The 19,651-nt window shown below is 42.9% G+C and overlaps 1 protein-coding gene across 2 annotated transcripts in view; it reads left to right on the forward strand.

Annotated features, from left to right (window-relative positions):
• Positions 1 to 6,029: 6,029 nt before the first annotated feature.
• OXR1 (oxidation resistance 1) overlaps positions 6,030 to 19,651 on the forward strand; it is a 459,041-nt gene continuing 445,419 nt past the window's right edge. For both annotated transcript variants that reach the window (XM_082858879.1, XM_082858881.1), the window contains exon 1: positions 6,030 to 6,098. The gene's annotated coding sequence lies outside the window, so the exon portion shown is untranslated. The remainder of the gene's footprint in view (positions 6,099 to 19,651) is intronic.

Below are 19,651 nucleotides of genomic sequence, written 5' to 3' on the forward strand. Positions count from 1 at the left end.
AAAGTGAGTGCCTACTGGAGAATGAGACATAGAAATACCAATAAATGTTGGATATTATTATTATTAACTGATGCAGGTTAGTATTTTGTATCTATTATATTCAAATGTATTATGGAAATAAATTAATGGTCATGAATTTCTTGACAATACTTGAAAATCTGAGATCACATGTTAAGAATATTTATTATTGTAGCATTGGACTCAATGAGAAGTGAAAAGAGTTGCAGCTATAACAAGACCTTGCTGCTTGTTCAATAACTAAGTCATGTTTGTGTTAGAATTAGAGGCAAGAAAAGAGCAGCCTGATATTTGAAGTGCATAATTATCCACATTCTTTTTCCCAGAGGAAAGGGCCATCAGAGCTAAGTCTTTTAGTCAAGAAGTGTCTTTGATTCACATATACTATGAGCATCCTTAATGTCCCATGACTATTACCTAGAGCAGTTTTAGCCTTGAAGTGCAGAGAGAGGGGGAAATGCACATTTATATCTTTAGTGCATATCACTAGTTGATCTGTTATGACATTTATCTATGGTCATGAAATGAAAGAATAATTTGGGCATTAATGACTGATTACCCCCATTTAATTCTCCATTTCATACATTTTTTTCACAATGGGAAAATAACAGGTATCAAAAAGACAAGCTTTTAATAGCTCTTCAATGAAGCCATCATGATATTTCCATTTCTCTTAAAGAACTCAATTATGAATGACTTCACATTCCTAATTTAGTTCTGATTTTCTAAAAGCAAATTTAGTATGAAAGAAGTGCAAGGGAGAGGCAGCCCAGTGTCCAAGTGTCTAAAACGGGCTCTCTCTATGTAACAGAGGCAGAATATGCTCAGTGGTCAGTGCCAATATCTGGGAAAATTAGAGATGCTTGGCAGTGTGGCACAGATCATACTGAAGGCATTCCAACTTCAAGTTACCAAGAAGTTTGGTAAGAAAACATCAAGGAGGGAAGAAGGGGCTATACTGAGCTATCTCCAGACAAAATGGTGAGAGAGGCAAAGCCTCCATGCCATGTCATGTACCCAGCATCAGCACCCTCCATCCTTTCTCCAGTTCATGAAACTGGGGACTTCGTGCTTAGACCCATTGTTTCAGATCTAAACATTCACCTCCCTTTATAATCCATTAATACATCAGCGAACATCTATCGAACAATGAAGAAGATAAAAATACACACATATATAAATTTGCCGTAGTTTCAATCCTCCATGAACTTGTGTTTCAGTGGGGGAGGAAAAACAAGTATATAGATAATGAAAGCAAATGGGAGAGGGGTGTAAGAGAAGGACAAAGAACTGCACTGGTGGGATAAAGGAGAACTAGGAAAAGAGGAATAATCAGAAGTGTGGATTAAGAAGGTGTGGTGTCTGGTCAGAATGGCCATCATCAAAAAATCTACAAACATGCTAACACATATATATGGAATCTAAAAAAAAAAAAATGGTTCTGAAGAACCTAGGGGCAGAACAGGAATAAAGATGCAGATGTAGAGAATGGACTTGAGGACATGGGGAGGGGGAAGGGTAAGCTGGAGCGAAGTGAGAGAGTAGCATGGACATATATACACTACCAAATGTAAAATAGATAGCTGGTGGGAAGCAGCCTCATAGCACAGGGAGATCAGCTTGGTGCTTTGTGACCACGTAGAGGGGTGGGATAGGGAGGGTGGGAGGGAGATGCAAGAGGGAGGAGATATGGGGAGATATATATATATATATATATATATATATATATATGTATAGCTGATTCACTTTGTTATAAAGCAGAAACTAACACACCATTGTAAAGCAATTATATTCCCATAAAGATGTTTAAAAAAATATCCACAAACAATAAATGCTGGAGAGGGTGTGAAGAAAAGGGAACCCTCTTGCACTGTTGGTGGGAATGTAAATTGATACAGTCAGTATGGAGAACAGTATGGAGGTTCCTTAAAAAACTAAAAACAGAACTACCATATGACCCAGCAATCCCACTACTGGGCATATACCCTTAAAAGACCATAATTCAAAAAGAGTCATGTACCACAATGTTCATTGCAGCTCTATTTACAATAGCCAGGACATGGAAGCAACCTAAGTGTCCATCGACAGATGAATGGATAAAGAAGATGTGGCACATATATACAATGGAATATTACTCAGTCATATAAAGAAACGAAATTGAGTTATTTGTAGTGAGGTGGATGGACCTAGAGTCTGTCATACAGAGTGAAGTAAGTCAGAAAGAAAATCAAATACCATATGCTAACACATATATATGGAATCTAAAAAGGAAAAAAGGTTCTGAAGAACCTAGGGGCAGGACAGGAATAAAGATGCACATGTAGAGAATGGACTTGAGGACACGGGGAGGGGGATGGGTAAGCTGGGACGAAGTGAGAGAGTGGCATGGACTTATGTACACTACCAAATGTAAAATAGACAGCTAGTAGGAAGCAGCCGCATAGCACAGGGAGATCAGCTCTGTGCTTTGTGACCACGTAGAGGGGTGGGATAGGGAGGGTGGGAGGGAGATGCAAGAGGGAGGGGCTATGGGGATATATGTATTCGTATAGCTGATTTACTTTGTTATACAGCAGCAACTAAGACAACAATGTAAAGCAATTATACTCCAATAAAGATGTTAAAAAAATAAAAATAAAAGGTGTGGTGTGAGAAATGCTGAGTGAAGAGTCCTTAGAAGACCATGTGCAAAGAAGTCAATGAGGAAGATTAAGGAAAAGGTATGGATTTGATGATTTTAATATAACTGTAAAATGCAGTTTGAATGAAGTGATTCATCGATTGCATTCATTTATGCATAAACAAATACTAAAAAGGGGAACAAGCGAATTGCAGTGATCCATATGAAGACATAATACATTTACTATAAGAAGGTCAACATTTCTCCTCTATATGTTCAGGATTGGAGGCAAAAGAGAACTATCTCACTTTTTATTGTCAAATGGTTTACATAATTATCAGGTATGTTAAATCAAAAAAGAAAGAAGGGGCTTTAAGAATATGGAAAATGTCCTTTTCCCATAGAGACAGATTATCTACTGGAGGCCTCAGCTGACTGAAGGCTCATTAGAAGACTTTAACGAGTGGCATCACCTTGGAAGTATCTATGGCCCCGAAATCAAGATGAAAAGGCAACAAAGAGGGACTAACTGCTACCCTTAGGCAGGCAAATCAAAGCACCTCTTCCTAAAAAGAGATAGGAAAAATCACTTCTAAGCATCATTATCCTTTTGCTCTTTTCTGAATAACTCAAATCAACTGATATCCCACCACGGGCTTGCTGTCCTTTTTGTTCTATGGGGAAACCTGCCTGTGGTGGATACCTATTATTTCTATCTTGCAAGCATCCCTTATCCCTTCTTCCGCTGACTGGATACTTTATTTCCTTTTGAGAGGTTTCTTCCCCTAGAGGATGCACAAGGATAGCCAACCAGGCTCCTTTGACAAAGACTGATCTGCTCATCGGAACACAAGGTTTGCTCTCTTTGTAAGATCGCAAACTTTGTCATCTGTGTAGGGCTGGAACTGCACTCTGGGCACAGTCTGATGGAGAATGAAGCCAAACCAGAAAGCAATGCTGAGAGCAAGTGAGAGAGAGAGAAACACATTCTAGCTGACGTTGTTAAGCCTCGGATAAGCCCAACCACCCCTTGTACTTCTGAGTTACATGGCCCAGGGAATTTCCTTCTTTGCCTAAGTTAGTTAGAGTTGAGTTTCTGTCACTTGCTATTAAGAATCCTGGATGCAATATGTTTTTGAACTACACCTTTGGGTAGGAAATCATAGTCTTTACTGTGAAATCAAAATCTGCCCGTCTCATGATTATGCTTAGTATGCATGCTATAGCATGAAGATGTTCAGATAATCATACCCACCTTAAGATTAATTACTGAGAAAGGAAGAAGAAAAACAACCGGGATGAAGACAAAGTATATTTTTCATTTTCTTTCACTACCTACAGAAAGGAATGGGTGAGTTGTGCTGATACTCCAAGGGAAAGTCCATTTTGATTTTCCCAATGAATTGCTCATGGAAAATGGTGGAAAAGGAAAATGGTGTTGTCATGACAAAGTGGCTCTAGTCCTGGAGATGACATCTATCACAGGCACACACTAAAGGAAGAAGGAGTCAAGAAGCTGGAGACTAGCAAGTAAAAGGTCAGACATTAACTAATCAACTATTTCGGGCTAGACATGGCACTAAATTTAAGTGGGGAGGGAAGGAGGAAACTTAAGAGGGAGGACAACTTGGTCCAGATAGACACATACCACTCAGTTCTGTGAAAAAGCACAACTACGTTACTGAGTAGGGTTAGCAAAACCGCATTAATTTGTAACAATGGCAAACGAAAGTAGGCTTACAAAGAATCTGAACTGTGAGATATAAAATACATCCCCAGTGACTGCATTGTTCTTAGAAGATTCCCAGTAAATTCTCTCTGAATGAATGAATAAAAACGAAACACATCACTTTTAATAGAATACACACAATCTAAGCTGTGAATGTTGAGAAAGAAATTAGGGGTAAAATAATGAAGAACAAAACTCATATTTGGCGTTTTCCTATTCTGAGCACTCCACAGAGAAAAATCTATTTTTTTCCTGCCCTTATCAGGTAAAGCTATTGATTCAGGGGAATAGGTTATTCGGAAACCATGGAAGTTTCTAGTCAGGCGGACTCTGGGTTCAACACTATCACTCCAGGCAAGAGATGAGTGTCTCTGAACTTCAACGTCCTCTTCTGTCAAATGGGAATAATAATGATTCTCTTACGGGATGGTTGTGAGGGGTGAGTTAAATAAAGACAGGAATTTGACCCAGGAAACTTTTGTAACTCTCATTTTAAGGGAGGAGAATTTTCAAAAGTAGATTATCAGGAATTAAGGTAGAATACACTGAAAATGAATAGCGGGCATAGTTTGTTTGCAGGTGAGGCGGCTCTGAGACCTCGAGGCTGAAAGAGCCGGATGCTCAGGACACCTAGGACGCTTCCTGGCCGGACGTGGCAAGAGGACCGACCCCTCTCTGCGCAGGGTCACCAAATGGCCCGGTTCCAGTTTAGGTGTCAGAATCCGTTCATCTCCAGTTTGCGTCCTTTTCTTTTTGCAATTTAAAGTCGGACTGGAGGCGCAAGGATGGAGGTAAAACGTGCGTTAAAAAAATTACAGTTCAGATTACAAGGACAACAAAATCACCAAGGTCAGGGTGGGTGTCCGCGAACTATGCAAAACCCTGCGGAATGAGGAGTCATAAACGCTCTGAAAAGAATTCTACATTTTAATTTTAGAAGCTCTTTCCAAAGTCCCCTACAGCCTGCCGCTTGCCACCCTTTGGCCCCCTCTCCCGGCTATTGATCATCACCCTCCTTTCCTCCTTTTTCCTTCCAGTAAAAGTAAGTATCCAAAAAACTTCAATTCTTCTCCAGAAGTCCTAAGCCAATTTCGCAGTCGCGGAGCTTTTTCATGGCTTTAACCCAACTTTCTTTCGTTTCTTTGGCGAGTACCTGAAATTAGGGTTGCCCGATAGTCTGGAGCCCTAAATCAGGGAAGCGTGGGGCTTAGTTCCGGCGAAACCCTCTGGTGCCTGTGCGGGAAGCTCATTTTCCCCCCGGGGTGGGGTTCAGACTGCCGGCAGGGACCTAGCAGGACGCTCGCTCAGGTTCCGAGCCCAAGTCCCTGGCGGCGGGGACGCGCGCGCGGCGTGGGTGGGCGCTTTAAGCCCGAGCGACGGTTTCAGCACTACCTATTTTTAGCTGCGCGTCGCCCCCCTTCCTCCCGGCCTCCGGCTTGGTAGCCTCCGGCGGGCGGCCGCCGCTCCGCGGCTCCCTCCTGTCTCCCCCCACAGTCACTCGCTCTTGGTAGCGTCCACGCGGGCAGGTCTGGAAACTGAGCATGTCTGGAAGCGCTCGGCGGCCTCGGCGGCAGCGGTGGCAGAGCCAGGCTGCGTCAGGCTGAGCCCGTTCACCGCGCGGCCGCAGGAGCGCAGCGCCGACGCCGCGCCGCCCAGCCCAGCCGAGAGGGGCGCACTAGCCGCCGCGGGGCCCGCCGCCGCTCACCGCAGCCCCCTCCTGGCGACCCGCAAGTAAGTTTGTGAGGCGGCTGGGCGGTGGGGCGACGGTTGGCGGCCCGGGGAAGCCCACGCTGGCAGGCGGGAGGCACGGCTGGCGCTCCGGAGAACCGGCTGGCCGCTGCCCCAGGTGCCCGGCGCCTCGGCGAGCCTCTTGGCCAGTTTGAAAGTGGTGGCCTCTGGGATGTTCTAGTGGGGGGCGGGGCGGGGGCGGCAAAGCAGGAAGTCTGAACTGACTCCGGCGGAGGCCGAGGGGGCCGACTGAGGCAGAGGGAAGGACCGCGCAGCGAGAGAGCGGGCTGGTGCGGGATGGGTTTGGGATGCGGGCTCCCGGCAGAGAACAGCCGCAGAGGGAAAGCCGGGTGTCTCCGGGGGACAGGGTTGAGAGCGCCGTGTGGGAGGCATAGTAGAGGGTGAGCGTGTCCTGGCCGGAGGGGCGGGAGGGAAGATGGATGGAAAGTGGGGCGCGTGGAAAGCGGATTTGAACCAGAGCTTAGGACGCCGGTGGAGGGGGCCGTGGGCCCCGGGAAACGAGTGGACTCGAATAATTTGGGGAGTCTGTACCAGGTCAGGGCGATATAGTGATGGAGAGGGACAGGCTTGGATCGAGGTCTTCGAAGCGAATACGCGAGGCCAAATGTTGGGAACTGGCTGGACAGAGGATGGAGGCAGAAAGTGGCCTGGAAGGGCCAGTAGGAAAATCGCTGAGGGATTTGGGTAAAGGGGAGGAGGGGAGTGGTGCAGAGATCGAGCGGAGGAACGGGGCTGCTGTTGGGGCTCAAAGGCTCAGGAAAGGCTTGGAGACTACTACGTGCGGTCCCCCTGACTAGTGAATTAGTAGCGGTTCTCTGAGGTTTACTTGCACGCCAGGCTCCTCCTTCATCTTCTACCTCGCTTGTTAACAGGGCAGCTCGCTTTAGGCAAGCTTGTAGATTTGGACAGATTAAGCAACCGGGAAGGTAGTCATTTGCAGGGGAGCTGCCAGTGCTTCCCTTGAGTGGTTCCCGGCACCCTCAGGGTGCAATGTAGGGTCTGAATGTGTGTGTTTCAGGGGATGGTGGAGGGTGATTTCTGCTCTAGGCCACAGGAATCCGGGAGGTACGGTGTTTGGGGCCGGGAAGTCAGAAGTCTGCAGTGTGCAACTCGCGGCGGGGCGTGTGAGTATGCGTGTGTGCGCGCCTGTGCGCGTGTTGCCCGCCCGGGGTCGCGTGTGTTGCTGCAGTCTGTCTCCATGACGAGGAGATCCAGGGCTCCACAGGCGGCACGGGGAGAGGATTAAAGGAAACGTGCTTTCCTGCCTCTCTTCTGCCTCCTTTCCCTAGGGTCGCATTCTTTGCTCGTCCAATGATGCTCTTCTCTAACCTCTTCCCCCGACTTCTGCACGTCCCAAACCTGACGCCGGTCTTGTCCTCTGATTCGGTACCCGGGAGGACGCTGCTGTCCCTCCTCTGCCAGAGGGAATCCGAGGAGTCCCGCTGGTTAGAGGGGCTCCCGAATCCACCAGTCTTTCCCTGGGGCGTCACTCCGGGGGTCCTCAGTTCACTCTGCTGCCCCTGCAGGTGACGCAGTGATGTTGCCCCGCGGACCCCAGTGATGGCTCCAAATAGCCAGCACTTACTGGTTCTCGCGAGGTGGGTCTCCCCAGAGTTTCCCACAGGTAATTGTAACTTAAAAAGAAAAAGACCAGGTTAGTAGAAAAAACAAGCCCTGAGGGCAAAAAGCTTTATGCAAAAGCGCCTCTTAGACTAACAAATATTTTACCCACCAACCACAAGAAGGGAAGAAGCTTCTACAGCGTACGCGTCTGAAACTGGAGGGGAGGGGGCGGCAGAGCGGGAGTTGTCACCATGTCCACGGTTTCTTAGACTCCATCCAGCTTGCTATTTCCTGTCCTCCGTGCCATATTTTAAGCGAGACTTTACCAAATACAGGAAATGAGGATGAAGGAGACTCTGGAAACCTGTGCCATCTGTGGAAGGACTCAGAGAAGGGAGAGCGAGAGCTGTGCTTACTGTCTGCCAGATATCTCAGACGGCTGGGCTCTGAGATTGTGTGTTCAGACATCAGAAATAATTCTGAACATCCAAATTGCAGGGGGGAGACTCAGATGAAGGGAAGTGAGAAACTCTGAAAAAGTGATGAGGACCATAGTATGGGGTTGTCTTGCAAGGTGATCACTGACCTGTGGAGGGACACAGCAGAAGAACAGCAAGCTTCTAATGGCCAGGGGCATGTCGTCTTATTCCATAGGACAGTGGCTGGCCCAGTTTCTAGTACAGTGACTATTGAAAAATACCTTTTGAAGTATGGCCATGATTCTGGATATCTGAAAAGTTTGAATACAAAGACATGTACTATCATTTTCTGCTTCTATTACTATGTTTTTTTCATTGATTATTATTAGAACATGTGGTGAAGGTAAAATAAATTATTATCTTACCCATTAATACTGTTCTCCCCAGAGTGCTGCTCAAATAGATATAACCAAATATGTTTGCCTGTTTTTTTTGTTTTGGGAGTCATGGAGGAAGGAGAGTTGGGCAAATTGATTAGGATGTCAAATAAAGGTAGAGTTTAGGCACCTGAAGATCTTTTGCGTGTGTGGAGGTGAAAGCTTCATTTATATAATGCTAAATTCAGTGCAAAATGAGAAAACCCTTTTGTCTCCACTCCTTACCTCGTGCATTTGAAATACAAAGGATTGTACCCTTGGGCTGGTTCTTAGTCCTCTGAAGCCTAGCTTAATAATTTTCCTAGAGGATTGTTCCCTAGATTCAGGTACACTTTAGGAAATAATCAATGGACTCCCTGCAACCCTAAGGTAAAGTCATTAAAAAAAAAAGTGGTGAAATGGTTTGATGAAGCAGAATAATGAGTGAGAGAAATATTAACCAAAACGTAAGAAGAGAAATCACTTTCTCTTGCCCCAGGGTTAGATCTTACTGATAGGCTTAGAACAGTGGTTCTCAACAGGGGCAGTTTTGCCCCCCAGGGGACACTGGCAATGTCTGGAGATGTTTTTGGTTGTTACAACTGGGTGGGGAGGGGTGCTACTGGCATCCCGTGAGCAGAGGCCAGGGATGTTGCTAATATTCTACAAGGCATTGGGTTGTCCCCCATAACAAAGAGTTATCCAACCCCACATGTCAGCAGTGCTGAAGATGAGGAACCCTGGCTTAGAGCTAGGTATGATTTTAATGAAAAGCGGCTCCTGTCAGGATGCTTTCACGTATTCCTATTGGAAGTCTATCTTGAAAATCAAGAGTAGTTAATATTAAGAGACTTTCTTTGCAAATGGCCCCATATTCAAAAACAGTCGCTTTAAGGAAATTAAAGAGGTTTCTTTTTAGCAGAACTTCTTTTCAGCCTTCAAAAAAAAAAAAGTCCTCAAGTAGATTGGGAATGTCTGAAAAGACGTATATAGTATGCATAGGAACTGAGTAAACATTTTTTTGATGAAAACAAGTTAAAACTGGTTCTGCCACTGTATTTTTCACTGTACTTGTTTGGTAATTGCTTTTAAAAATACATAGTTTTAAAATTAATATTAATTTAAATTACAACTAATAAATTCTTCATGTAGTGAGGGATTGAACCGAATCAGGCAAAAATGTTAGCTGAACACTTATTAGAAGCCTCATGAAGTGTTCCAAAATGAAACCTTAGTATTTGTAGACATCTGCCCAGGAAGGTAAGAACCTGTATAATTTTCGTGCATTTAGTTTCAGTTTTAAATCGACAGCAAGGCATGTATTGAGAAGCAGACCTTTCCGGCTTGCAGTACAATACACTGCTTGGAGAGGGGAAACAATAGCTTACACTCTTGGATGTAATAAGATCAGGGAAGTGTTCTAAGAACACCCGTGTGCAGGAACTCAGAAGCTTGCTTGATAAAACCTTTGTCATGATCACACTGAGGCCTGGAGGAACTAAACAAATTTAGTCAGTCTCCCCTCCATCTCCCTCCACCTGCCAGCACTTTTATTGGTGGGTTGGTTTCAGAATTCATTCTAAAGGGATCCTCATTAGGGCTGCTTACTTCCCTTCTTGTTCTAATAACCATTCCCTCCATCCTTGGCCGTCACCATCCCTCAGTCCTTCAGGAATTCATGCAGCAGAAGAGTCTCCTGCTTAGTTTCTGAGGCACCCAGTAACCTCTCCTTTTCTCCTGTGTGTACAAACACAAACAGCTCTTTCCTGCTTCTGAGAGGAACAGAGATTTGCGTCTCTCTTGGAAAAAGGCAGTGGGGAGAGTCCTTGTTTTCCACAGAGGCAACCTCAGTTTCTCTGCTTGCACCCTTGAATGTCTTGTTCAATTGTTTGTTCAGTTGCATATTCTTGATTTTAGGAAGACTTCCTCTTTCCAAAGACAGAGTGAAAGAACTGAGGAGGACAGAACTTCACTGTGAGCCGCACTGTTGTTGATAGAGGGCACCTCTCATGGGCTGTATGAAGCCTCAAGGATATGATTTGAACCAATGATAATCCTATTTGTAAAGTCAACAATCATTTGTAAGTTCAACAGTAGCAGGTTCTGTTCTAGACACTGGGACTCTGCATTTGCAATGCTGAGCTGCATTGTGCCTTGCAACCGGTTTGCAAAACCAAGTTCATTTAGAGTATTATACATATATTTCACGTATGTCTCAAAGTCTATCTATTAAAAGAAACACAGGATGGGTATTTGTTTTCATTAAAGTTGGAGAGGCTATAGAGATATATAGCCTTATTCTTAAAAATACTTCAGAACACATTGTTGATATGCAGAAGGCAAAAGAAACCGTTAGGGGGGAAACAGTTACATGTGTTTCTCTATAGATCAGACAAGGAGGGAGTGAGCAATCTGAGGTGAAAGGGGTCAGTTCTTATCTCCCTTTTCCTTTCTTTAGGACATAGTTATTGATTTTGTTTGACATTTGAGGAAGGAGAGATGGTTTCCTTCCCCACAGATACTTGTTGAATGGATCTGTGCCCTTTTATACTTCTGATAGCCATAGTAGGAGGCAGTGGGCTGGCTGATATGATAGTTAGAGTGAAGCAGAATTTCAAATCAATTTTGTCAATAATGTTGGTGACAAAGGCTCACTTTCAAAAGCTGAGCATACCATGTCACTATTTTGATGAGACTAATATAAAGATTACAGAGCTGAACATCTCTGCTGATTTGGCTACTAGGTACTGCCTATGCTTTAAACTATCAGAGTGTATGTATTGGGAGTGGGGAATGAAATAATGTGGCAGCTTCTCTTACCTATGAACAAACTTGCGGGCCACTGTGGCAGGTCAGTTATTGTCCGGCTGGAAGAAGGGTAGTGTCAAGGCTGGGAATTTTATTGAACAGTGTATGCTGTCCTTGCTGAGTTTAAGAACAAGAAAAAGAACAACAAAAGCAGGAATTTGAAATTTATGCTACAGCAGAGGCAAAGAGACTTTCTGCTTTTAATTTCATTTTAGCTTATTATTGTTAAGGACAAGCAGCAGTAATGCATGAAAAAGGTAACCTTGCCTGTGGAAGGTTTTACTTTTGTTCATAAATGCTTGTTCATCTTCAGAAGCAAATAGCCTAGAACGTATCCTGAGGCTTTCAGCCTTCAGTATAAATAGTGTGTCTCTTCTGTCTCTAGAATATTCATTATGTGATATCATTCGGAATCTGAATACTGGGCTAAATTGGCTGATGCAGTCCCTTCTAATTTAGTGATTTAGCGTTGTCTCTGTCCTTTTAAAGAAGGTGAAAGAGATATACTGTTTGTCATTGGGAGCACAGTTATGGGTGCTGGAAGCAGCCTCTTTTACACACAGACATGCCTGGTACTTGACATTGGTCTGGGACTCCACGGACCAAAACATAGATCTCAGTCTTCTGGATTATGAAGCCTGATTTTAACAATTTTGATTGGAACCAGAGCTGCGACCAGGCTTGTGAATCAATTGACGTTTTCGGAAAAGACCAAATGATGAGCCAGAATACTCGCCACCCATTGCCAGGAAAGACGGACAGCAGTTTAAGGAGGATCAAGAGATTTGCAGGGCTTCCCTGGTGGCGCAGTGGTTGAGAGTCTGCCTGACAATGCAGGGGACGCGGGTTCGTGCCCCGGTCCGGGAAGATCCCACATGCCGCAGAACGGCTGGGCCCGTGAGCCATGGCCGCTGAGCCTGCGCGTCCGGAGCCTGTGCTCCGCAACGGGAGAGGCCACAGCAGTGAGAGGCCCGCGTACCGCAAAAAAGAAAAAAAAAAAAAGAGATTTGCAGTCAGATCTGGTACTCTTACTTAGTAGTTCTGTGACTTTAGATGAGGTTTTTTTTTTCTTTTTTAACTTCATGGAGCTCCAATTTCCTCATCTTTGAAGTGGAAATTTTTTTTTTTCCCTGTAGCGTTCACTATAGGATTAGAGGAAATATTTTCAAAGCAAAAGTGCGTATTAATAGTGTTGGTGATGGTGGTGCTTATATGTCCTTCTAGTGCTGGAATTTAAATAGTTACTGTCTAGGAAGTGGAAGTAGTGGGGCCATTGGTGAGCAAGATGAGATGGAAAAGGACAATGGGAGTGGATCATAGTTAGGAAGGGGTTTTGGAGGTGAAGTAGTCTGATGTCCTCTTTTGACTGATGGGGCCTTGGGGACTCAGGATTATGGTGTGATTTGCCCAAGGTTATGCTGCATCATTTCAGCTGAGTCTATAATTTTTCAAAGTCTCCATCCTAACATTCTCCACCTTAAGAGCACACTTATTTTCTTGGTTAAATCCATGTTTCTTCTGTTTATCTAAAAATGGTTATTCAGCTCAAGAACCTCTCTTTTCAGTTGTTACGTTACAGGTCTTTTATAGGCAACTAAAGAAGGCATCAATGGATCTCTAATTGAATTTGTATAGGAGTTCAACTCAGCGCTTCACTTAAGTGATCAAGATGATCAAGTACATGTTTATGTTTTCCTAATTGGGGTGAACATTAGTAGAGTTTTATCTAAAAACAAAAAAACCCCGCCACTATGGATAATGTTCTTCAAATAGGTTATTGCTATTAATGACAAGAAAATTGAAGATTGGCCCTTGTTGATGGTTCTGTTGCTAAATTAATAGTTTCGTTTTTGTTTTAAATCAGTGCTGTTGCCATTGTGGTTTCTTGAAGATTTCAGATTCAATGAAAATGTTAAAACCTACATGTGTTGGAAGTACTTTGTGAGTTGTCAAGTATATTATGTATGTTGTCTTATTTGTAATTTATGGTAAAGATATATTATCAGTTACAGTAATGAAAGACTTAAAATTGAAAGCCAGGACAGAAAAAACATTCCCTTTCGAATCAGACAGACTTGAATTCAAATCTCGATTTTTAAGTCACTAGCTGTGAAAACTTGGACAAATTACTTGACTTTCCAGCTTCTCCTGTCTTTTGCGAATCACACCCACCAGATTACAGGTGATGATTAAGTAAGATAAGCAAGTAAAGATCTTAGCGTGATGCCTGGCCCCCTTCTTTGTCCTTGTACACTGCTAATTCACCGTACTTCAGCTACACCTCTAAAGTAATTATTTATACTTGAATTAGTTCAGAGTTTTTCACTGTGAAGAATCAGAAAACCTGATTTTAAGTGACTTGAGGGGAAATAAAAAAGAGAGAGAGACTTCATGAATGTGTAACTCAGTAAAATAGGGGAGTATATCTGGCTCCAGGTAGGACCTAATTTAAGGCTCAAACCATGTGACTAGTTCATTGTTAATGGGAGTGAGAATAAAAAGGTTGTTAGTACTCCAGTTGGAAACTCTGCATTAATTTCTTTTAAGTCTTCCAATAGCTTCTTCTTGGACAGAAGCACACAGCCTTGCTAAAACAATAATAAATCCATTATAGATAGCTGTATGTAGAAGAGTTTTGAGCTGCTTCCATAGATTATTTTGTGGGAGGGAATGGCGTGAAGCTGAAATTTCAGTGGAACCTACTAATAGTGGTAAGTCAAAATAAGATAGGCGGTAAAACACAGCAGAACAAAATTCAAAGCTTCAGTTTTGTAATTTATCAGAGTTCCTTAACTGAATTAAATAGAAACTGGTTCTGGGCAATTTAAGCAGAAAGGAATTCATCCTATGGTCATGGAGTAGTTCATGGAATCGAAGGAAATGCTGAAGAAGAAGACCTTGGAAAGGGTACCCCGCTGTCGGGTTGAGTCAACTCTAACTGTTTTCCGTCATTGTGTCACTGTGCCCAAGACTCAGAATTCTGAGAGAGAAAGAGAGAGTCAGTTCAGAGAAAAAACAGGGCATCTTGACCGGCAGTCCACCAACATTGTGTTTCATGGGCCCAAGGGGCTACCAAGGCATAATCTCTAATCTGCTCCTACCAGAAGGAGGGGAATAGATGATACCGGGCAGGCATACTCAACTCATGTCCACTACATAGATTCGGGTGGGAAAAACTTGCTTCAGTGATGATGAATTACTAGAAGGGAAAAAAGGAAAACAAAACGACAGCAACAAATAAAATGAGTGTATTGTCTAAACAGAATCCATGTGGGAGGCAAAAATACTTTGTCGGTTTCCTAAGGCTACTCTTACAAATTACCACCCACTGGGTGACTAAAAACAACAGAAATTTATTCTGTCACAGTTCTGGAAGATAGAAGTCTGCAATCAAGGTGTTGACGGGGCCATTCTCTCTTTGAAGATTCTAGGGGGAGAGTCTGTTCCATGCCTTTCTCTTAGCTCCTGGTGCCGCCAGTAATTGTTGGCGTTCCTCTGTTTACAGAGGCATCACTCTAATCTCTGCCTGCATCATCACATGGTGTTCTTTCTCCCCTGTGTTGAATCTGTGTCTCTTCGTTTCTGATAAGAACACTGGCCATATTGGATTAAGGGCCCATACTGTTCTTGTATGACCTCATCTTAATGTAAGCAATTACATCTATAATGACCCAATTCCAAATGAGGTCACATTCTGAGATTCTGGGAAGGACATGAGATTTGGGGAGACACTATCCAACCTAGTACTGATGTAATGTGGATAAAATAAACAACAATGCACGTAGCTAGGTCTAAAGAGGGGGAAGGGGGTACTATCCTATTATTCTGTTATAAAACTCTATCTGAAGTATCATGCCTGGTTTAGGCACCCCTTTTCAGATGATCATGTGTGCCCTGGAGAACTAGTGGAAAAACCGTTTGCTTTGTAAGGGCAGTTTTTTGGAACTACGGACCATAAACTTGGCAAAGAGGAGTTCAAGATAAATATAATACGAGCTTCCAGTTGTCGAAAGGAAGAAAGATTTAATCTTTATCGCTCGCTTAAGAGCTAAGACCTATGGCCGGGAATTTCAGAGAAGCCGATTTTCGCTCACTGTAAGCGAGAACCATCTTATGTAAGTGTGGTTCAGGAGTCCCCATCTCTGGAAGCGCTCAGCAGGAGCTCGTCATCCATATTTGTTATGGAGGATGTAGAAGAGATTTCTGAATATCCAGGGAGCTTAGATGAGATAACGGCCCAACGTTCCATGTTTAAGATTCTCTTCTAGGAATACATAGGCCGTTAGTGATCCCCCAAACATTTATTAAGCATGAAGCGTGGTACTGTATGTTGGTGGAAACAGTAGTAAACATGGCATGCATAGTCTCTGGTTATTACGTAGATAAATATTTCAGAGGTCTACTATGGTAGTGATAGTACATATCCAGGAACCTGTAAAGTATCTGGCACAAAGCACAAGATTAGTAATTACTTGTTGAGTGAATTTGTTGTTTAATCGGAGTCTCCTTTACAAATATATGTTCACGTTGTTTACCTGGAGTACTTAACGTGATAGGTATCAGCACTGTCATATTCCTTCATACGATTTCTCCATGGCCTTCTGGCTCTATAGGATTACCTTGTTCATATATCATCCCTCTCTTTGTTTCATTTTTACCATCTTAAAAATAGGGGTGGAGTTGGGGAGTGATTTTCCTCCTTAATCTCTTTCCGCCTCTGGGCTGTCTTTGCCAACAGAGGTAGCCCTGAACCTCTGAAGTTCATGTGTTACTGTGAAGACTGGAGGGGACTTTGGCTAAAGCAGTATTTCTCAGAGTGGGGGACACTATGACTGATTTTATACTAGATGACTTTGGGTGGTGTATGGATATGTATTGAACTGAATTGAAAGGATTTTAAATTTGTTCTCTTCCAATGTTTCTTATTAAGGCAAGGAGGAAGTTTCAGTTTGGTGCTAGTGTTAAACATGTATTCAAGATACTAGTTTTAGCTCCCTTTTTAAGAGTAGGCTTCAGTTGCCAAGCTTTCAAAAGTCCAGTAAAACTATTTTGTTTCCATTCTATTCATTTTTGTTTTATTTTCTTTCATGCTTAGTGCTAGTTTCCATATAAAATAATGATACAAAGCTTCCTTTAAAAATTCATGCAGTTAAATTTTTTAATGGTATGATATTTTTAAAAAATCAAGAAGGTAATATATATAGATGATTGAGACTCGGAAACTTCTATGTCAGAGTTCTCCTGATGATTCATGTGTCTGGACTTTCTTCCTTGCTGTTTCTGGCACTCCTTTGCACTGTGGACACCTGAAAGCAGCTGTTCTGTGTAAGAGTCCTCCCTTTCTGTGTTGTTTCCCAAGATACCTGTTGGCCCAGAGAAAGGGAACTTTGTGCATATAAATATGGCTTTGCGTTGCTTATAGTGCCTAGGTACTATGTATTTCTGAACTATCCTTTAAAAGCAACTCAAAATTGCTTTTCTGGCTTTTAAGGTAGATTTGTACATTGATAGAATAAATGTTGAGTTAATTTTAATTTATGTAATTCTTTCTCCATTGTATTTGTTTTTGTTTTCCTTTCTTTTTGTGATAGGGCCCAGACTTCATAAAGAAGAAAGGAGATTTTCTTTTTACAGGTTTTTTTTTTTTTTTTTTTTACATTTTACTACCTCAGGGAATCAGTATAATACTGAAGGAATTTTTAAAATTTTCAGCCAGTTTTATACATGAGCATGTTTAAAAAGTCAAAATTTTCTACAAGGCATATGATATAGACTAGTAGTTTCCTCCTCCACTGCTCACTATCTCCAATTCCTTATTCATAGGAAGCAACCACTTTTTTTCTGGTGTTTATTTCCATATCCCTAAATACATAGAGTTCTAGATCTTGATATTTGCTCTTATCTGGTAACTTCCTAGATTAGAAGATATGGAAGATGAGTATTATTATCTCTTTCACCAACTTCCTTCCATCTTGTTCTTCCTCCATCTTCCCACTCTTCCCAACAGTATTTCTTTCTTTTCTTTTCATTTGTTTATTTTTGATGAAATAAAGTTCAGAAGTTTGGTTTCCATGTAAGGTGGAGAAATTCACAAGAAATCACGCCCACTATCACAATGACAAAAAGCTGGATTTTGTATATTATATAAAGTCATAACTTGTCTTGGGCCCATCAAGAGCTGAGGTCACAAGATAAGCAAGTGAACTGAAGTCCAAAAAAGGACAAGTCCTTCTAAGGAGATATGGGACATGAACCCTTTTACCTGTGCCAGCTCATAGGAAGAAGAAATAATATACACAAAAGTGAATAAGAAGAGTACACCCATGTTCATAGCAGCATTAGTCACAGTAGACATGGTGTAGAAACAACCCAAGTGTCTGTCGATGGATGAATGGATAAACAAAATGTAGCATGTACATATACAATAGAATATTATTCAGCCTTAAAAAGGAAGGGAATTCTGACACATGCTGTAACATGGATGAACCTTGAAGACATCATGTAGGTGAAAGAAACCAGTCACAAAAAGACAGATTCTTATATGATTCCACTTTATAAGGTACCTTGAATAGTCAAACTCATGGAGATGAAAATGTGGTGGCTGGGGCTTCCCTGGTGGTGCAGTGGTTGGGAGTCTGCCTGCCGATGCAGGGGACACGGGTTCGTGCCCTGGTCCGGGAGGATCCCACATGCCGCAGAGCAACTGGGCCCGTAAGCCATGGCCGCTGAGCCTGTGTGTCCGGAGCCTGTGCTCCGCAACGGGAGAGGCCACAACAGTGAGAGGCCCACGTACCGCAAAAAAAAAACGGTGGCTGTCACGGGCTATAGGGAGGGGGAAGTGGGGAGCTCTTGGCTAATGGATACAGAGTTTCAGCTTTACAAGATGAAAAGGTTCTGGAGATGGACGGTGGTGATGGTTGCTCAACAATGTGAATGGACTTAATGCCATTGAACTGTACACTTAAAATGGTAAAGATAATAAATTTTATGTATGTTTTACCACAACTAAAGATAAAAATATTTTAGAAAGCGAATAAGGAGAAAGATTTAAAATCTTTAAAAAATTCTTGAAAGTCAAGTGAGGACTTAGCAGGATACCTGAGAATACCTGGGAGCGTAGATGCAAGGGGAGTCTGCACTCTCTCACAAGTTCTTTCTTTCTTCTTTTTTTTTTTTTTAATAAATTTATTTATTTATTTTTGGCTGTGTTGCGTCTTCGTTTCTGTGCGAGGGCTTTCTCCTGTTGTGGAGAGCGGGGGCCACTCTTCATCGCGGTGTGCGGGCCTCTCACTGTCGCAGCCTCTCCCGTTGTGGAGCACAGGCTCCAGACGTGCAGGCTCAGTAGTTGTGGCTCATGGGCTTAGTTGCTCTGCGACATGTGGGATCTTCCCAGACCAGGGCTCGAACCCGTGTCCCCTGAATTGGCAGGCAGATTCTCAACCACTGCGCCACCAGGAAAGCCCCCTTTCTTTTTTTTTAATTGAAGTATAGTTGATTTGCAATGTGTGTTAGTTTCTGGTATATAACAAAGTGATTCAGTTATGCATATATATATTCCTTTTCATATTCTTTTCCATTATGATTTATTACAGGATATCGCGTATAGTTCCCTGTGCTATACAGTAGGACCTTGTTTATCTATTTTATATATAGTAATTTGAATTTGCTAATCCCAAACAGCTAATTTATCCATCTCCCTCCCATGGTAACCATACATTTGTTTTCCATGTCTCTGACTTTGTTTTGTTTTGTAAATAAGTTCATTTGTATCATAGTTTAGATTCCACATATAAGTGGACAAGTTCTTTCCCATGGGCCTCTGCTCAGTGCTTACCAGAGAGTTTGGGGGCAAGGAGGTTAACCAGAGAGAGAAACCCCATTGGTTCCACAGGTGTGCACATAGTGAGAGGCTGCCCCTGGAAACAGGTGTAAAATCCCACCTCCAAGCCCAGATTCTTCTCTTACTGGCAAAAGCCTTTTGCCACTGGGGAAGGGGCAGAAACCCCACTGAGCCCAGCATCCTGCACTGGTACAAAGTGGAGATCTGTAGAAAAGTTGAGGAAAAGCCAGCCTAAGGCCCAGGTTCATAGCACCTAAGAGTGAGGGAAGACCCAGAGAACTCAAACGTTTATGTAGCAGCTGTATTCATAATTGCTAAATATTGGAAACATCACAGAGGTCCATCAGTTGGAGAATGGATAAACAAATTGTGCTGGTATTCCATAGAATAGAATTCTACAGGGCAATAAAAAGGAATAAAAGGAAAGTGCTGACTTCACCACTGTGCCAGTGTTCACTGAGAGTAACCATCAGGGAGACAGCCATGAAT

Source organism: Leucopleurus acutus (assembly GCF_964270905.1).
Source record: "Leucopleurus acutus genome assembly, chromosome: 17".
Taxonomy (NCBI): Eukaryota; Metazoa; Chordata; class Mammalia; order Artiodactyla; family Delphinidae; genus Leucopleurus; species Leucopleurus acutus.